Genomic DNA, 16,833 nt, shown 5'->3' with positions numbered 1-16,833 from the left:
CAAAAGGAAAGGTTGAAAGTGAATACCAACAGAAGAAAACTACCTGGCTATAGGTCAGAAAATATAGAGAGATGGAGTATGTACGATGCTTAGGACTGGACAAATCTCTTCTACATCAATAGCAAATATGAATTCTGCAGTGAATTCTCAGATTAGCTTAGAAAATTCAGCATCTTTTCTGTCCTGAACTTACTGAAGTCTGTGCATTGGGTCCATTTACAGAAGTGCCATCGCTGTGCTATGCTGGCCTTCTGCTGTCTTTCACAAAAGGCAAAGATGATGATAGCTCTCTGATAGTTTTAAGAGTGAGTGCAGCATTTGTAAGGACTTGTTATACACCCCAGCTGCATGTAGAAAAAGAGTTCAGAGATAACAGGAGATGAGACTGGGAGCTCTTTGCTTGAAGGACACATTTCCAAGTCTTTTGCGAAGAAGTTGCAACTTTTATTGCTGCTACTAACAAGTAAATACCAAACTTCTTGTTCCCAGGATTAGTCTGTAGAGAAGAACATAAACATGTGAACTAAACTAGCAAAGCAGATTGACCCTTACTACTGAAATAAACACTCAGGACTGGCAATCAATGAAGCCCAGGGGTAGTAGATAAATAGGTACAGTTTGGGAATGTTCCATGATCGATGTTTATTACTTGCTCATTCTTGCTTCTGCCCTGGTGCTTTCAGATTTTTCTTACATAGCTATCACAAGTTATATTCTGTCTCACCTACTGTGCCATTTTACCTTCTGGAATGTGGGGATCTATTAGAGGGCTTGCTGATGGAAGTGTTCTTAGAAGAGTGCAATCAGAAAAAAAATTAGGTTGGAAGTGTCCTCTGGTGGTCTCTAGTCCAATTCCCTGCTCAGAGCAGGGCTGACTTCCAAGTTGGATTAGGTTACTGAGGGCCTTGTTCAATTAAGTTTTGAAAATCTCCAAGGATGGAGATGCCACAACCTGATCCAGTGCTTAACAACTCTCCCTGAGAAAGCTATAGCAATAAGATAGGAATAGAAGAAGACTATGTAAGTGAATGTAAGAATATTTAATTAGAATATATACGTGAAGTTCATACCAAGAGGAGCTTTTGATATGGGTGATAAAGTAGAATGAAAGGATAGCAATATACTTAGAGCAGCAGCAGTATTTTTCTGGCTTTGCCCATTGGCCTTTCCTATCTTGTAGATATGTTCCTTGGGGAGGAACTTTGAGTTTCTTCATAGGGGGTTTTGACCACAGCGTCCCCAGGATTTTTGTTTTTTGAATTTTCATTAGATCCTTAGCTGACTGTTGTGTCCCTTACCCGGTGACAAAGCAGTGACACAAAAGCTTCTTAGAAGCAGTATCAGCCTTAAGAGCAAAGCAGAAAATAAATGGGTTTGGAAAGGAAGAAGCAGGGAGTACTGTGCACAAAGTTGATGGTGTCACTACCTGTTGCTAAGTTATTTACCTGTCCCTCTAATGAGTTTTGAAGGCCTGGGAGGCACAGGCAGGGTCAGCCACACGATGAAGCATCAGTCAGTGCTTGGTCTAAAAACACATTGGAGGCTGTGCTAGCAGCTGTCAAGTTGTGCTTACTCATATTGAGCCCCTACCATGCAAATAACCTGTGTCCAGCCCAGGAGAGGTGGCTTTCTGTGTGGGTAGAGATGAAGTCAGAGGTTGTATTCCGAACATGTAACTTGGGTTCTAACTCTGAGCTGAAAACAGACCTTAAATACAGCAGTTCAGCTTCCAGGCACGAGGGATGTCATTACTCTGTGTATCCAGTCTAACCCCACGTATATCCTGTGCTGCCTGAACAAAAAGTCATGCTGTCTGAAAACTTTTTGGGTAGTAATGCTGTAAAAAACTCACTGTTTTACAGACAGATTCCCTGCAGACCCTGGTGCATGCTGGCACATGGGAAACTTGTGGGATCTGCAAGTGACGCATGTGAAGGTGTGACGGTTTGTACGCCAAGGATTGACACAGACTGTTACAAACAAAACATATACAGTCCACATACTTTAAAATGTTTGTGCCCGTGGGCAAGTTCTGTGTCTCATAAATACTCATCTGCCTAGCAAGAGATGGTACCCATTGACAGAATGGGGAGCAGACAGAAGGATGCCCGAGCTTGGAGTGAAGAGATGTTCTGTTCACTCTAGAGGGAAAAAAAAATACACAGTTTTTAATGGTTTGATTTTCCTTCCATTTAAAAAGAAGTAAAGCAGTTCATCCCTTTGCTGTACCTCTGCAATATTAAGTAAGGTCCATTTAGTCATCTCCTGTTGATTTGAATCGGATTAGACTTAAGCCTGGTATATTTTGGGCATATTGATTATGTACGTGAAGCATACAGCAGCAGTACTGTCAGTCGCACGGCATGGGGAATTTTAGCCCAGGTAGTCCAAAACCCCTCAAAACTGTCAGTGAGACCCTCTCTACATGGGCGGTGGTTCCCCTGTCAAGATCAGCACCCTGAAAACCCGCAAATTAGGGACCCACTGCCTTTTTCTGCTTTTTGGCTGTCCCAGGGCATCTCCTCAGCGCTGGGCAGCCCGAGGCAGGCATGAGTGAGCAGCCGACCAGGCTCCCAGCACCTCCCGAAGGGCCTTTGATGGAGGGAGAGTTTCTTTATTTTGTTCTGTGTTTGGTTTTTTTTAATTTTTTTTTTCGTGTTTAATTATAATTACAAACATTTTCCCGCCTCTCCTGCCGGAGGGACGCCGCTCCAGGCGCGGGGCGTGGAGCAGGGCCTTTGAGCGGGGCAGGGTGCGCGGCCGGGCCGCGTTGGGCCCAGGCGGTTGCTGCCCCCCGACGGCGGCCGTCGGGAAATGGCGTCGGTGGCGGGCCCTGCCCCCGGCCGGGCGTGCCGCCCTTACATAACGCCTTTATGTAAGCGGCCCGGGCCAAGAGCTCTGCTCTCTCCCCCTTCTGCCAGGCGATCGGCTCGCTCCGCTCCTCGTCCCCCTCAGCCTCGAGGGAACGGGGCTTTTCTCGCTGTAAGATCGGGGTGTTTAAAAATTGAGAGTCCGCTCCAGTCCTCAAAAAAATCACGTTTTGTTGTGTGAGCCGCACACTGGCCCAGGTGGGATGCAGGGGGAACGGGCTCCCGCCTTGGACTTTCGGGAGGAGAAAGCCTGTCCCTGTCAAAAGGAACTCTGCAAGCAGATGAGGACTCCACCTCACTCCACTGTGGGGCCTGGGTGGATGCAGGACAGAGCCTCCATGGCTCCAGCAGCACCTCCACGTTCTGAGTTTACTGTGTCTGAGGCCAGATGCTGCTCAAAGTTATGGTTGCCTGGTGGCTCAAGGTGCCACCTCAAGAAGGGCCTGCTCTCAAGGCGACCCACCGCTGCTCATGCCTTGGGTGCCAGCAGCATTTTATTTGGACAGCTTCAGCCTCCCCAGGGTAGCAGTGTGCCTGCCTGGAGGCAATGGCCTGAGACGGCTGGGTAGGAACCTGCCTCAGGGAGCAGAGGAGGGAGTGCCTTGACCTGTAAAATGGAGGGTAAACCGTGAGGTATGGGTGCTTGCCTCCCTGTACTGTGCTCACTGTGTAATTCAAAGCCCACTGCTTTTCTTTGTGCCTCAGTTTTTCGTCTGTGAAACAAAAGTGGTGATTAACTACCTGCTTATTGTTCCTCTGAGGCTTAATTCCTTGTGTTTACAAACTGCTCAGAGGTCCTGGATAGGGAGTTCTTGAGAGCTCTCATGCATTGTGCTCATAGCTTGTTGTTTCAACCTCCAAATCTTCATGCTTAACTGAGATGACCTCTGCATCTCAAAATTGCTTCAATGCCTTTCCCTACAAAGTGAGTCTCTGTGCTGATTAGTCTTGAACTGGAAACTTGCATATTTATTTACATTCAGACAATTCTAATACATTTCTGTATAACTCTATTCAGAATGCTACAACTTTGGTTAATATTTGTCAAATGGAGCTCTGACTGTCTAAATCACTGGGATGAGTTTCATTTTATGTGTCATCAGTAGGGGCAGAATGAGGAGCTTCGTGCTTGGCCTATTTGCCATAACACAGTCTCAGAGCCATTGCATCAGAGTCAAAACAAGGAGCAGCTTGTTTCCAAACAAGAAGCATGGAGGAAAGTCTTCTCTGCCTCCTTCTCTGAAAAGGAAAAGAGAGGAGGGGGGGAGGGTTGTTGGTGGGGAAAGAAAGTTATCTTTAACAGATTCTAAAAATGCCTTTTCCCAAATATGCAGTCAGTCCCTTCAAAGGTCTCTTTGTTTATTTTCAGGAAGAAACCCAAGACAGCTGAAAACCAGAAGGCGTCTGAGGAGAATGAGATTACTCAGACGGGTGCATGCAGCGCCAAGCCGGGCCTTCCCTGCCTGAACCTTGAAGCTATTCGGTCTCTGAGCCCGGTTCTCATCCGCTCACCACATTCACCAACAAACCTGCACGCACACACAGGGTCATCTGATTGTGAGTACAGCATCAACACTGCTGGGTTGTGCTGGGTTTTCTTGAGAACATGCTCCTTACTGTGGACCAGGTTTTCCAGTTGGATGCTCTTTCCATAGTGACACAAGCAGGACTTCCTTGAAGCTTACCTTTTCTCTACTTTGGCAGTTGCCACTGAAACAAAGCATTTTGCCTTATGGTCATGATAATGCCATTAGCCAGAGGAAGCTGAGAGCATGTCGTTTGGTCAGAGCTGCTGTTTCTTACAAATTAAAAAGGGAAGTCCCCTCAAACGTCTCTCTTTCCAACAGTTACTCCTCTCCAGGTTGTCACATTCTTTTCATCACCCAAGTGTATCTACCGATGGGATTTTCGGGCTGTGCTGTATTGCAGTGGGGGTAAACAAGTGTTTGGTTCTGGCACCCGGGATTGTAAAGTATTTCCATGAAGGAAGGGGCGGGTGTTTTGTAGAGAGGATCAGTCTGTGAGAGTCTGGGAAGTCTTCGTAGGCCTGTGTTGTACCAGTATAAGGTTCTTGTTTTGAGTGTGTCCACTTTCAGATTACTGAGCGTGTATTAATTGATTTTTTAAAAAATGTTCTTTTTTATTTTGTCAAAAAATACGAAAATAAGGGAGGAAAAAAAAATTAAAACTGGATTTTGGAAAGTCAGAACCTAGCCTGTCACCTATTTAAAGCATTGTCGTTTCACGGTGATCTGTGCCTGCAGATCTTTGGGCAAGAATGTGCAGGGTGATGTGAACCTCATAATTCACTTGTTTTAGTGTATGTAGTTTACCTCTTCTGCAGTGCTTTTAGGATGTTGTAAAGTTTACAAGGGGTAAAAAAGGAGAAGGAAAGATGATGACATCGGGTTTCAAGAGCTCAGAAGGCAAATAGACTTTGAAAAGGCGTATATAAAAAAAATCAGGGCACGACAATAAAAAATCAGATTAAAAAGTATGTATATCCTTTTCTTTTTTTAATTTAAAAATCCTGCCTCGGGGCCAAGCTTAGAAGCAGCCAGGTTATAAGGATCATCACTATCAAAATCACTTTAGCTGCAATTCATTGCTCTTGGCTTCTGACTTTATTCATTATGAGCTTCTTCCAGAGATCTTGATTTTAATAGAGCTGGTAAACATTGGGGAGACTTTCCTAAATCTCACCTGATGAGTTGGGGAGAGGAAAGAGATGTGAAACAATTGAGCAGCAGGCAGCATGCAATTTAGTATAAACAAGATTTTTCTTCAAATTGGAGGTGTCAGGCTCTTTGTTAAAACAGGGGGACAGTTTTGTCTAGCACTGTTTTCTAAAAACAGAAAGCTTCTGAAAAGATGCAAAAAATGAGCAGAATAACGAGAAAAAAATAATCCTTATTTCAAACAAAGAATCTCTTTATCCCATTCACAAAGATGAAAGAGTTCATTAGTAAATGGGATCTGAAACCTCACACTGATTTTTTTTGACAGTACAAATGGAAACCCATGAAAGCAACCTTAGGACAGAGGCCAGCAGGGATTGTAGGGAACTTGGAGAATGGACTCCTGCTTTTGCTTTCTGAGGTGGCCAAGTTCAGGGGTGAAGAATATTGGCAGAGGGTAGTAGGAGGTGGAGCCTGCAGCTCTTCATGCTCTACCTGTTTTGTGGACAGTCTTTTAGACCTCAACGTTTTTTATGTCCCCAAATCACCTCAATTCTTACTAAATTCACAATAACAGTATGAATGATCTGCAAACCTAGGTTAGATGCACCTTTCACACTGAAATTGGGGTTTTTTCAGAAAAGAAGTTTAATAATAATGTCAGCATTAATACTGTCCTGTCTCATTAATTGTTCCCAAAATACAGTTAGAGTCCTTTAAAAATCTGAGAAATGGTACAATATATTGTGCTGTTGATCTCTGTTAGTTGATTCCATGTGCTTTGAAACCAGAGCAAAAACTCCCGTTATTTATGATGATATAACATTTATCAGGCTGGATTTGTTTGGGGCCAGTATGCATGTAATTAGTGCTTGGCATGCCTTTGCAAAAAAAGCAATGCCAGTTTCTCACATGAGCTAAAAATGAGGCATAATGAGTATTTACTGCATATTTACTATAGCTATCTCCTGTGCTGTGTGTGTTTTGTTTGGTTTTTTTTTTAAATATTGCCTCAGTCCTTAGTGCTGGAATACATTAATTGACCCAAAATATTCATATCTATGGCTCCCAACATTTAAAAATGGGCTTCCTTGTTATTACAAACTCCTGCTTACCTCCTGCCTCCCCTTCCTTTTGGACAGGTTCTTTCCCCTCATCCTAGAATCCCTCCCTTTGTCCTTCTCTTCCCCCCAGAGCTACATTGCCACATCTTTTTGCTCTCAACTTTTGGGCCTGTGGTGATGCATTACTTCTTTGGGCCAGCAGCATATTCTGTCCTTTTTTCTACCTCCTGGACACTACAACATTGCCTCTCCTCCCTTGCCCAGACTGCCATACTGCCTGTACCCCCTCAACTGGGCAAATTATATTTAATTTTCAAAGGACATTCCTCATTCTGGTAGGGTGTTTTCTAGTGAAGGGTAAACAATTTAAAATTCTTAAAAACTAGGATCAGAAAGAAAGTTTGAGAAGAATTTCTGTTGAAAATATCAGAAACACCCAGAAAGAGTCAGCATGGCAAGGTATATTGGTTCTTGGAAAAGTGTAATAATGTACAGATGGTTCCATAAGCCCTCATTCATGTATCTGGAAAAAAGGCTTGGATTTTATGGGCCACCTATTCAAATCAGTTCAGAATCTTGACTGACCATTTTGCATGCACAGTCACTACTGTTTGGCAGAAATCATCACCACATATTTATTATGAGAAATATTCAGATACCAGTCTGCTTTAAAAAATCAAGGTGCTGATTCAGCAAGGTGAATGATTCAGATCAAAATAGTTTTTCAAACATAAGAAATAAAAACCCTATGGCAGCCATCTGCTCCTCAGCTGTAAAAGGCAGAGGTGAAGAAAGCCTAAGCAGTAGACTGAATGCCAGTCTTACTGAAATGAGTACATATAGCAAAAAATATTTGGGTAAAGTTGCATGTGATGCACAATTTAAAATAAGGCTTAATTCTCTAGTTTTGCAAATGCATTTTCTGGTGCTGCTTATTCCCAGTCAATTCCATTACTTTGAACTTTGTAGGACTGACTGGGTTCTGGGTTTCTGGATTTGAACGTTGTATTTCCAGTGCAGACTAATCCTTGAAGCAAAATCCAGAACGCAGGATGCATTGTGTCCAGTTCCCGTCTCTTTCAGTCTTGGGAAGTTCTAGCTCATGCAAAACAATTGGAGAAACAAGTTAGAAGAAGTGCTTCCTGAGCTTCATGTAGGGCTTAGATAACAAACACCACTTTAATGTGGAATTCAGTCACAGAGTGAGCTGATAGGATTCCAAATGAGTTATACCTCTAGCAACTCAGCTGTCAGAGGCAGATGTAGCTGCTTACCCAGAAGAAAGGTGTTTGTGCAAAAAGCTACAAGGACAAGCATGGAGGCACAGTTTCTGGAAAGGTTACAAGGAAGCAAAGGAAAGCACATGAGATTGGTACTGTTTGCAGTTTTCTATGTACTTTCTTGCTTATGGATACAGAATTCATGAAGTTGATAGGGTCCCAGTCTGAAGGGTGAACTGCCTCAGGTGAAGCTTCAAAAGGCTGTTCTGAGAGGAAGGGAAGTCATCAGAACTTGGCAGTATTTAAAATTATTTGGTCTGTGTAAGCCATTTGCTTCACGTCCCCTTCAGAAAGCATCTATAGCTATATGATTTGCAAGTGCCAAGAGATAAGATCATTTTGGCAGAAACTTTCAAGAGTTCTCAGAGATACAGTCAGACAAAAACTTCATTCAAACTCTGATGTATGCATCTCGACAGATGTATCCAAACTCAAAGAAATCCCACGGGAACAGTGCAACTGAATCTCTTTGTCTCTATTGATAGTTAAAAGAGTTATTCTTAGACACTGGATGGTCCATCTGTGAAGGAGTTTGTTCCAGACAAGGGAAAAGCAACATCTTTGCAAAGAGTTTCCATGGGACTGATAGTCAGGTTGGACAATAATTGGCAAAACTGCTGAAGCAATTTTTTATTATTTTAGAGAACACAGAATTCTTGCAAAGACTTAAGTTCTGGTAGGGAATGAAAGCTGAGAAGGAAAGTGAGGCATGGATAATTTTTTTAAAATCCATGAAACAATCATTGGCAAGACTTTGATATGGGGGAGGACTTTCTAAAACTATGTTTTACCAAGGAACTGGGGAGGTTTTATGCATTAAATAGAATTCACTTTATAAACACTGTCGGTGGTAGACTACATCTGAACCCTTTGTCCATACATGCTCAAGTGACGTGGCTGACTTGGTCCAATTCCAGCATTTTTTAGCTTTCACAGGATGGTAAGTTTGAGGCAGTGTGCTTTCTTTTTCTCCTACTAAGTTCTGATTTTTGTAGCTGAAATAACTTTCTGGCATAACGGGGAAAGGCAGAGAGGGGACCTCACAAGGTTCCCTAACTCCACAGAACATTGACAGTTCATGTCGAAACTCAGGGTTTTCGTTTTCCTGAGCAGCTGGAGGGACCCACGATTCCCTTCTCATGAATCAACAACTTCACTTTGCCTGGAATAAGGAGGCTAAATGGATCTGGAGGTAGCTGCGTCTCACCTTTATGTTTTGGGTTTCCTGTGGTTCTCTTTGAGGTTCTGTGTCAGAGAGGGAATGGTTACACTTTTCACCACTGTGGTCTTCCCTCTGCCTCTGGTAATTTGGGACTGTGATTCCCTAGGAACTACTCTGGAGCTTTCAAATTATCTCTGCCCTCAGAAGGGAGGAGGGGGGGGGCCTGTTTGTACCAGCTTCCTTATTTTCAGAGGCAGTCAGTATGTCAAAGGTAATTTCATCTGTATTTTTGCTAATTTATGTATGGGATTTGTTAGCTGAATATTTTTAGGTTTTTTTGGTGACCTAAGAAATTATATATGTTTAGATACCTATTTTAGATGATACAATAATAATGATACAGACCTTTTCTGTAGCAAGCAAAACTGAAAGCAAGGACATCCATAGTTCTCAAATACTGATTTAATGAGAATTATACTTTTGTCTTGCAGAATGTTTGAAAATTTGTTTAGTAAATGCGTCTCTATTTAGGTCATAAGTGGATTCTATGTCCTGTAGGTCTGTATTTCTGTCTGCAAGATTATCAGATATAATCTTACAAACAGAAGTGGAAATCATCAGCCAGGAATGACTTTTGTTTTCCAAGAAGCAGATGAATTTTGCTTGAATTCTGTAGAGACAGAAGTAAGCACAGGTACAGGTATTTATGAGATGAGGTTGCTCCATCTCTGTTGAAAGAGCCATCACAATGCACTGAAGAATTAGCTGTGTAAAATGCCATACTACTAATAGGAACCAGTCTCTATATTCTTAATCAGTACACTAAGTGAGTTTTGTCAGGTTGGTCTCTTGGGCTTTTCTTCTCATGAGAAATTACTACTAGCATATGGTACTTCAGTTACAAAGTCAGTGAGTATATTTTCAGAAGCAACTCTGTGATTTTGGAGCCTAAGTTTCACTTATGCATAAATCACATTTGTAACATATAGGTGCTTTTGAAAATTTGTCTAATTATCCTAAAAGTTGATACCCTCATTTGGGGACCCTGTAATACTGGCTTGATGCTAGGTTGTCAGTTCTTGTGATGTTTGGTGGTTTTCTTACTGCTGTCCATTTAGAGAACTTTCAGTGATTGCCTGCGTAATTTCACCTTTGTTTGCAGGTTTCCAGCTTTCATGGTTTCAGGGGAGAACTTAAAGATATGTCCCCAGTGTATCTATTATTTCTAAGTACCTAGGAAATGGATGGAAAGTCTCTACTGCTTTTTACAGTTCCATAGCTTCTAAATTCTTAAAATTTTGAGGTGACTGAGTCATTAATATTGTCATATTTCTGTATGTAAGTCATTCTGCAGCCAGTGAGACATACTGTAACTGTTCAGTGAGATAGCTGCAGTCTGGTTTTGAGTTTTCTTCTTCCTGTCTTTAGTCTGCCCTCCGGAGACTCTTATTACCATTCTTTAAGTTGTGTCTTCTAGTAAATCCTGCCTTTATGTATTGGATAAGTGTTTCAGCTGCTTCACTCATCAAATGAGTGACTGATGAGTACCATACTACTATCTATCACTGTTCAACGTATTAAGATGTTCTAGTACTCTTTTGTTGTTTGAGTTTTATTTGTTTGGTTGGTTTTGTATGTGGGGTTTTTTTTCCAATAACAGTCCCCAGAAGAGTGCTTTCCTCTTCTCCCCCTTGAGCTATATTCTTCCATTTTCCTTCACTGTGAAAATTAAAGCAATCATGTCATCTCTACTGCAGAATTTTTGTAACCTCTTTGATTACCTTTACTGCTTTCATAATTCAGTAGTGAGTCTACTACAGAGTCTACTACCTGCCTACTTGCCTATCTATCAATCCACATTGCATCTATCAATCCTACAGCACTTCTTAGGCACCAGTTATTGTCCTGTAAGCTTTCTTTGATGGATTTGTTTAAATGATGTTTGATTACAATATTTATCTTCACACCTTTGACATTTTTTTACTTTGAATTTTCTCTTTGCCCTACCTAGTCTTTGTTTTACATCTGGCCTGCTTCAGTTCTGTTAGTGTCACTTGAGCATGAGTTCCATGTTTGGAAGGATATGTTTTCACTTCTAATAAACTCTTACACCTGTTTATTTAACTACTGTAGCATTTTCTACTTCCTTATTTTTTTCTTGTTGTCCTTGGATATGCATATGGACTCCAATAAAGTATTTCTAAGTCCATCTCCCTGACTGATTATCTTATGGATTTTAATTCCTTATCTTTTACTTTCAGACTCCTTCTGACTAACTTCCTTATCTTTTCTTTCTTTTAATAGCTGTTCCTTCTGAAGTTGCACATACCAAAAATGCAACTTGATATGCCCTGCTTGAAGGAGCAAACATAATCATGCCAATCATTGTTATTTCATGTCTTCACCACCCATACTTCTGCTGTCATCTCCTCTGTCCTAATCGGGTGAGAAGATGAAGCCAGATGTACCATTTCCCTAGTACGGTCTGCAGAATTATATAGCAGAGTCAAACAAAAGATTTTCTAGTGTTTGACAGGTGGCTCTTACTTGAGGGAAACTAAAGCAGCTACATCCACATCTTTTTTTTTGTCCTGCTGTGTGTTTTTAAAACCCTGCAAAACCCAGTGCTTACATCTTTCTTGAATAGTCCTTTGCATGCTATAAGAAGACACTTTCTGTGCTTTGAGAAGCACTGGTGGATTAGTTGCCTGATTTGTTGCAACTACTCAGCTCCAAAGTTACAGAAATAAAAATATACTCGGTCACCTTCTGTTCCTTTTCACCACTGTGATCTGTCTAGCATTGGAACTTTTTGCTCTTTTTGTCTAAGCATCCCTAATAACTTTCTCCTGTTTCCTCTTGTTTACCTATGGTAGAGTAGCCATGTAACATTTGTGCTGTGACCCCATTCACTAACTTTGAAACAAGGTAGAGCCAGAGAAGTATTCAAATTAGAGAAAACCAAAACAATTCTTGTATTGTTCTCAGCTGAACAAAGAGAGCTCTTTCATTCAAAACATTTTTGAAGTGAAGCCTTAACGTGGTACTGGGAGAGAACCTGAAACATAAAACCAAGTTACTGTTTCAGACTAAAGTTTATAAAGTGCACTAGGAGATGTTGTGAAGAAAAATGATTGTATTTCCACAAGAAATGTGGTATTTGATCTACTCCATAGGTGAAAGTCAGTTGTATGTTATCAGAGAGCCACTAAACTCCTTAATTTTTGCAGCAAGTTATTTGCTTCACAGCCTGGTGAACAGAAGACCACAGCGACATGTTCTGGCTGGCTCTGTGCATTTGAATTCCCAAGGACACCAATTACTATTGTTTCTAGAGGGAATGCCATTGTGCCATCTTTCAATTTACTTCTTCTGTGACTGTTTTCATTGTCCGTGGAGTCATTTACAAGACTAAAATAACATGAAATCTAGTCTTATGCATTTACCACTCAGGAACTGGAATTCAAAGTGAATTCAAGATCTCTAGTTAATCTGTCCTCACTAATGGCTCCTTGAGGAATTAACTGCGCCGATGAAAAAAAGATAAACAAATCCTAGAACCCCTACTCATCCCAGTTTTGTTGTGCTAAACAGTGAAAAGATCTCTGCCCGGCTGGGATGCACAATATATACTCTGTATCAATCTGTGACATGTGGTGAAATGCTTCTTCTTGAAAGCCCGCAAGAGAGAAGTAGTATAAATTCAGAGTAATCTCACAACAGCTATTTTTGAGTTCTTAACCAGTGAAAACGTGAGTGTAGCAATATTGTGCATCTATTAAAAATCTTGAAAGGCTCTTTATAACTAGATGATAGGAGTGATAACGTGTAATTTATTGATGCTACACAGAGAAAAAAAAACACAAAGTAGCAATTTTTGCCTGAAAAGGGGTGTGATAGGGGAAATTAAAACAGACCAAGGGACTTCTCCCCACAGCTTCATGCCTGGCTGTGGAACCATGTCAACATCAACAAAAATACCTCATGCTTTGATCCTCTGCAGCACTTTAAAAAAGGGCATGTTCCCTCTATTCACGAGTAAAACTCCTAGATGCTATCACTAATATTTTTGGCTGAGCAGAGTGTAGAATGTGCCTGAAGGCAGACCTGAGACATAAATTTCATGCATTGTATTAGTATCACCTGTTGTTGTCTGTTTGCTTGTTTATGCGTGTGATTCCAGGGTTTTTTCCCCGTGTGGAAAAAAAATAAAAGCACTGTGACTGACAATGTGTGCATTCAGTGTTACAGACCCATCTGATCATATCAAGCCACCCATGAGTGGTGTGTTCTTGTTTATTGCCTTCATTTATTACTTTAAAGTTTTCTGCCATATATTTCTTTTCCTGTCAAAACTAAGTAGGTGATTTTGGAAATCAGTCTGCTGCCAGGGGTTGTAGAGGTATTACTGAGGACAGAAATTTTCCCTATGGCCTTCAGCATCGTTGACATGAGCATGTTCTGTTTCCCACTGTTATTTACATCTGAATTATAAGTAGGCATGACCACTCATCCCATAAACTCAAAATAAAGAAACCACAGTCCAAAACAGTATGAATATCTTTCTCACAATATTTCTAAGTTGAAATGTTCACCAAAGCACCCAGTTGTACTAGTTAACAATTATCCTTTCACTAAAAGATAAAAAGATTAATGTAAAAAATAATGAAATCAAATATAACATTTTCATGTGATAGCTTTTCTCTAGTCAGAGCTGAGACACAGCCACTGGAAGACTAACTGCACCCTTTTCCTAGCAGGCTGCTACAAACACTCCCTGTAGAGGATTCTAGCTTGAATAGAAACCTTCTAAACAGGTAATTATCTTAAGAGGTTTTAATCTATATTTTCCTCTTAACCAAAGCCCACAGGCTTTCAGGCTTACTGTATTTAACCACACTCAAACTGATAAGCCTTTCCTCCTTGCCTTTCTGCCTGGGGGAAAAAAAACGAACAATACAGGGCAAACCTGAAAGAGTTTACAGAATAGCAATTGTCTCTTTTGGAGACATGTTTTAATATATTTGCACCTATTATCCTGCTAATTCATTCCTCCTCCAGACTCAGCTCCCACCTCCAACCCTTCCCCTTCTCCTCCCTAAACAATGCTTCTGAGAGAGTATATAAGTTTATACAGTCCACCACAGTGAGATGACCAAAAGCAATACTTGTTCATTTTCCTCACAGGCATTCAGTCTGAAATACACTAGTAGGATTTAAACAAAAGCCCTTAAAGCAAGTGAAGGTATTCTTAATTACTACAGTAAGCTTTTAATCAGGATCACAGAGTAGCAAAATTAATCACCTTGTATGCCTACATTTTCAAAAAAGGTGGGGGTTCTGGGGGTTGGTTGTTTGCTTGTTTTTTCCATGAAGATTCTTGCTATTCTTTGTTTGAGTGGGGAGTATAGACACCACAACTTCACCAGCATTGCTGACCTATCTCATTTTTTCTCTGTTCAGTGGTTCTCTTGCTGCAGGTCCACTATTTCAGCGTGCCTTCTGAGTAATGGCAGCACCTGGCTCTGTGAAATAAAACCAGCAATAGATCCATCTAGATTTTTAAAGAATGAAATGGCTTTAAACATATAGCCAATTAAAACAGTTGGGCCATGCTGGGTCTTGGCAGGATCGTGCGTGATCTCTCTGGGAACGAGCAAGCTTGGTTGAAACAGTTTCCGTGTAGAACACGACAGCGTTCCCTGCAGAAGAAGGGATGAGCACAGCCTCATTTCTCTTCCTGGGAAATGACGCCATCATGTGGCCACATAGTTTTCTTTCCAGTTACAAGAAAGCAGTTGTGCAAAGAGTTTTCTCCCTTGAAGTTTTGAAAAAAAAGAAAATTAAAGTGCTATTTGGTGAGCCTGTCTTTTGCTAATAGATTAAATCTGGGCGGGGCACAGGAATTAACACCCTTGTAATGATATTTGGGCTGCCTGTTGAAATCTCAGCTACTGCAGCTGTGACGACAGCGTTGGTGGTTCTCCTGTTAACACAGTATATGTTGCTTAGAGATGCTGTAGATGTCTACAGGAGAAGCATTCCCCATCAGTGCAGTCCATGTCTATGCCAGGAGGATGTGGGGGCTGCTGTAGCAGCAGAGGGTCTGCAGACAAGGGCTCAGAGAGGAACTGAGAGAAAAAGAATGTGTATATGTGTATGGCCGTGGAGGCATATTGGACTGGACCCCAGATGTGTGCCTGGGTATAAAAATTACTGTGAAGTATGCCCTTTTTACTCTGAAATATATTTGGAGTTCCTAAAATAGCAAGAATACATACTGGTGTGAAAGTGGGAAAAGTAAATACCCTGGCTAAAAATGGGAGTATTTCTTTAAGTTGAAAATAGTAGGATGTGCTGCTATATTTCAAAGTTCTTGGCCAACAGGCTGCTATGAACTTGAGCTAGTTTTTACTTGGTGTCTTACAGTTGTAAGTAGAATGGTCAACATAAAGAGGCATGAAGGAATCAAGGCACTTGAGTACTATGAGAGGAAAGCTTCATTGTTGTTATCTTGGAGAACAAAATTTGAAGAAATCTTTGGAGTTCATGCTTGATCTTTCAGCAGTCTTTCATCCAAGGAATGCAAAACAATTTGTTAAGATAAATAAAGTCCTGCAGAACTGGGTACAAGATGTTGTCCTTGTTCTGCATGTGAAGCAAACTGAGGCACAGACAGGGCTGCCTGTGGATTGTAGAGGAAACAGGGTGGGTGCTGATGGACTCCCCCCCCAGCCTTTCAGAGGAAGCAGAGGAAAAGTGATTCACTGCCTGGTCCCCAAGCATGTAGCCTGAAATAGAGGTTTTTATGTCTGATGCTGGGGAGTTATGCCCACTGGTTATAGAAGCAATTTTATATACAGAAAAACTATGGTTTAGTCTTTAGTTTTACAGAAAGCGGATATCATTGGGTAGATACTAAGAAGAACAATTAACTCTGTAAATTATCCGTATGAAATTTGCTGAACATTATCTAGGCTGCAGAAAAAGCCTATCTCCTATACAAAGTTTAAGCAAACTACTTTTATTAGCCATTTATTCAAAATGTTTGTTCCGTGGAGAATAAAGTTGTGTTTGCGTGTGTGTGTAATTCTGTCTTTCAAATAAATGTAGTTATTAGACTATGAAATTTAGAAAAGTTTGACAGCTTTCAGAAAGCAATGATTCTTTCTTCCATGGAGTATATTACTGACACATTAATAGATGTTGTACTGGTAAAAATATAGTACTTCCTGTTAAATGTAGACTGCTACATATTTTGATTCTAACAACAATCTGGTAGGGTTAGGGCAATTCGTGTAGTGTCATCTGGTGTTTGTTTTGGATAGATATTATAGAAGGAGATAACTGATTTTCAAGATGTTCAAGCAGATGATTGGGTGAAAACTCCAGCAAACCTTTAAAGCAACAGAAATCAAGGGCTGATCCTGGTCAGATCTCCTGCTGAGGACACAAATGTTCTTCTGTGTTCCTGAAATTCCATATAAGCTTTTCCTCTTGTGGGCCCTTGTTTAGAATGAGGCCAAGTATTCAGGAGAATCAGTATAAGCAGGATTGGGTAAATTGGCCTCACTACCATCATAGACATATACTGAGAAAACAGCAATTTCTCAGTTTTCAGGATTTGAATTCGAGTCTCTTCCTTGAGTAGGAAAAAATGTTGCTCCACTAAATTTGGTCCCAGAGAGTTGGAACCTTGTGCAGAACTAATTTTGTGTATGAAAACACTAGATGTGAATTTTTGCTCTGTCAATCCAGTTTTATTTTAGAGTAGCTAAC

At 41.0% G+C, this 16,833-nt stretch overlaps 1 protein-coding gene across 48 annotated transcripts in view; it reads left to right on the top strand.

Annotated features, from left to right (window-relative positions):
- Positions 1 to 16,833, top strand: part of ZBTB20 (zinc finger and BTB domain containing 20) — a 505,805-nt gene that overhangs the window by 448,324 nt on the left and 40,648 nt on the right. For 47 of the 48 annotated variants that reach the window (XM_071759958.1, XM_071759936.1, XM_071759870.1 and 44 more), the window contains one exon: positions 4,240 to 4,427. The gene's annotated coding sequence lies outside the window, so the exon portion shown is untranslated. Of the gene's footprint in view, positions 1 to 4,239; positions 4,428 to 13,814; positions 13,872 to 16,833 lie in introns of all 48 variants that reach the window. The other variant, XM_071759724.1, reaches the window with a different exon arrangement.

The sequence above is a fragment of the Heliangelus exortis genome, chromosome 1 (assembly GCF_036169615.1).
Source record: "Heliangelus exortis chromosome 1, bHelExo1.hap1, whole genome shotgun sequence".
In the NCBI taxonomy this organism is placed as follows: domain Eukaryota; kingdom Metazoa; phylum Chordata; class Aves; order Apodiformes; family Trochilidae; genus Heliangelus; species Heliangelus exortis.
The sequence above is the reverse complement of the archived record's forward strand: the minus strand, read 5'-3'. Positions and strand labels throughout refer to the sequence as shown.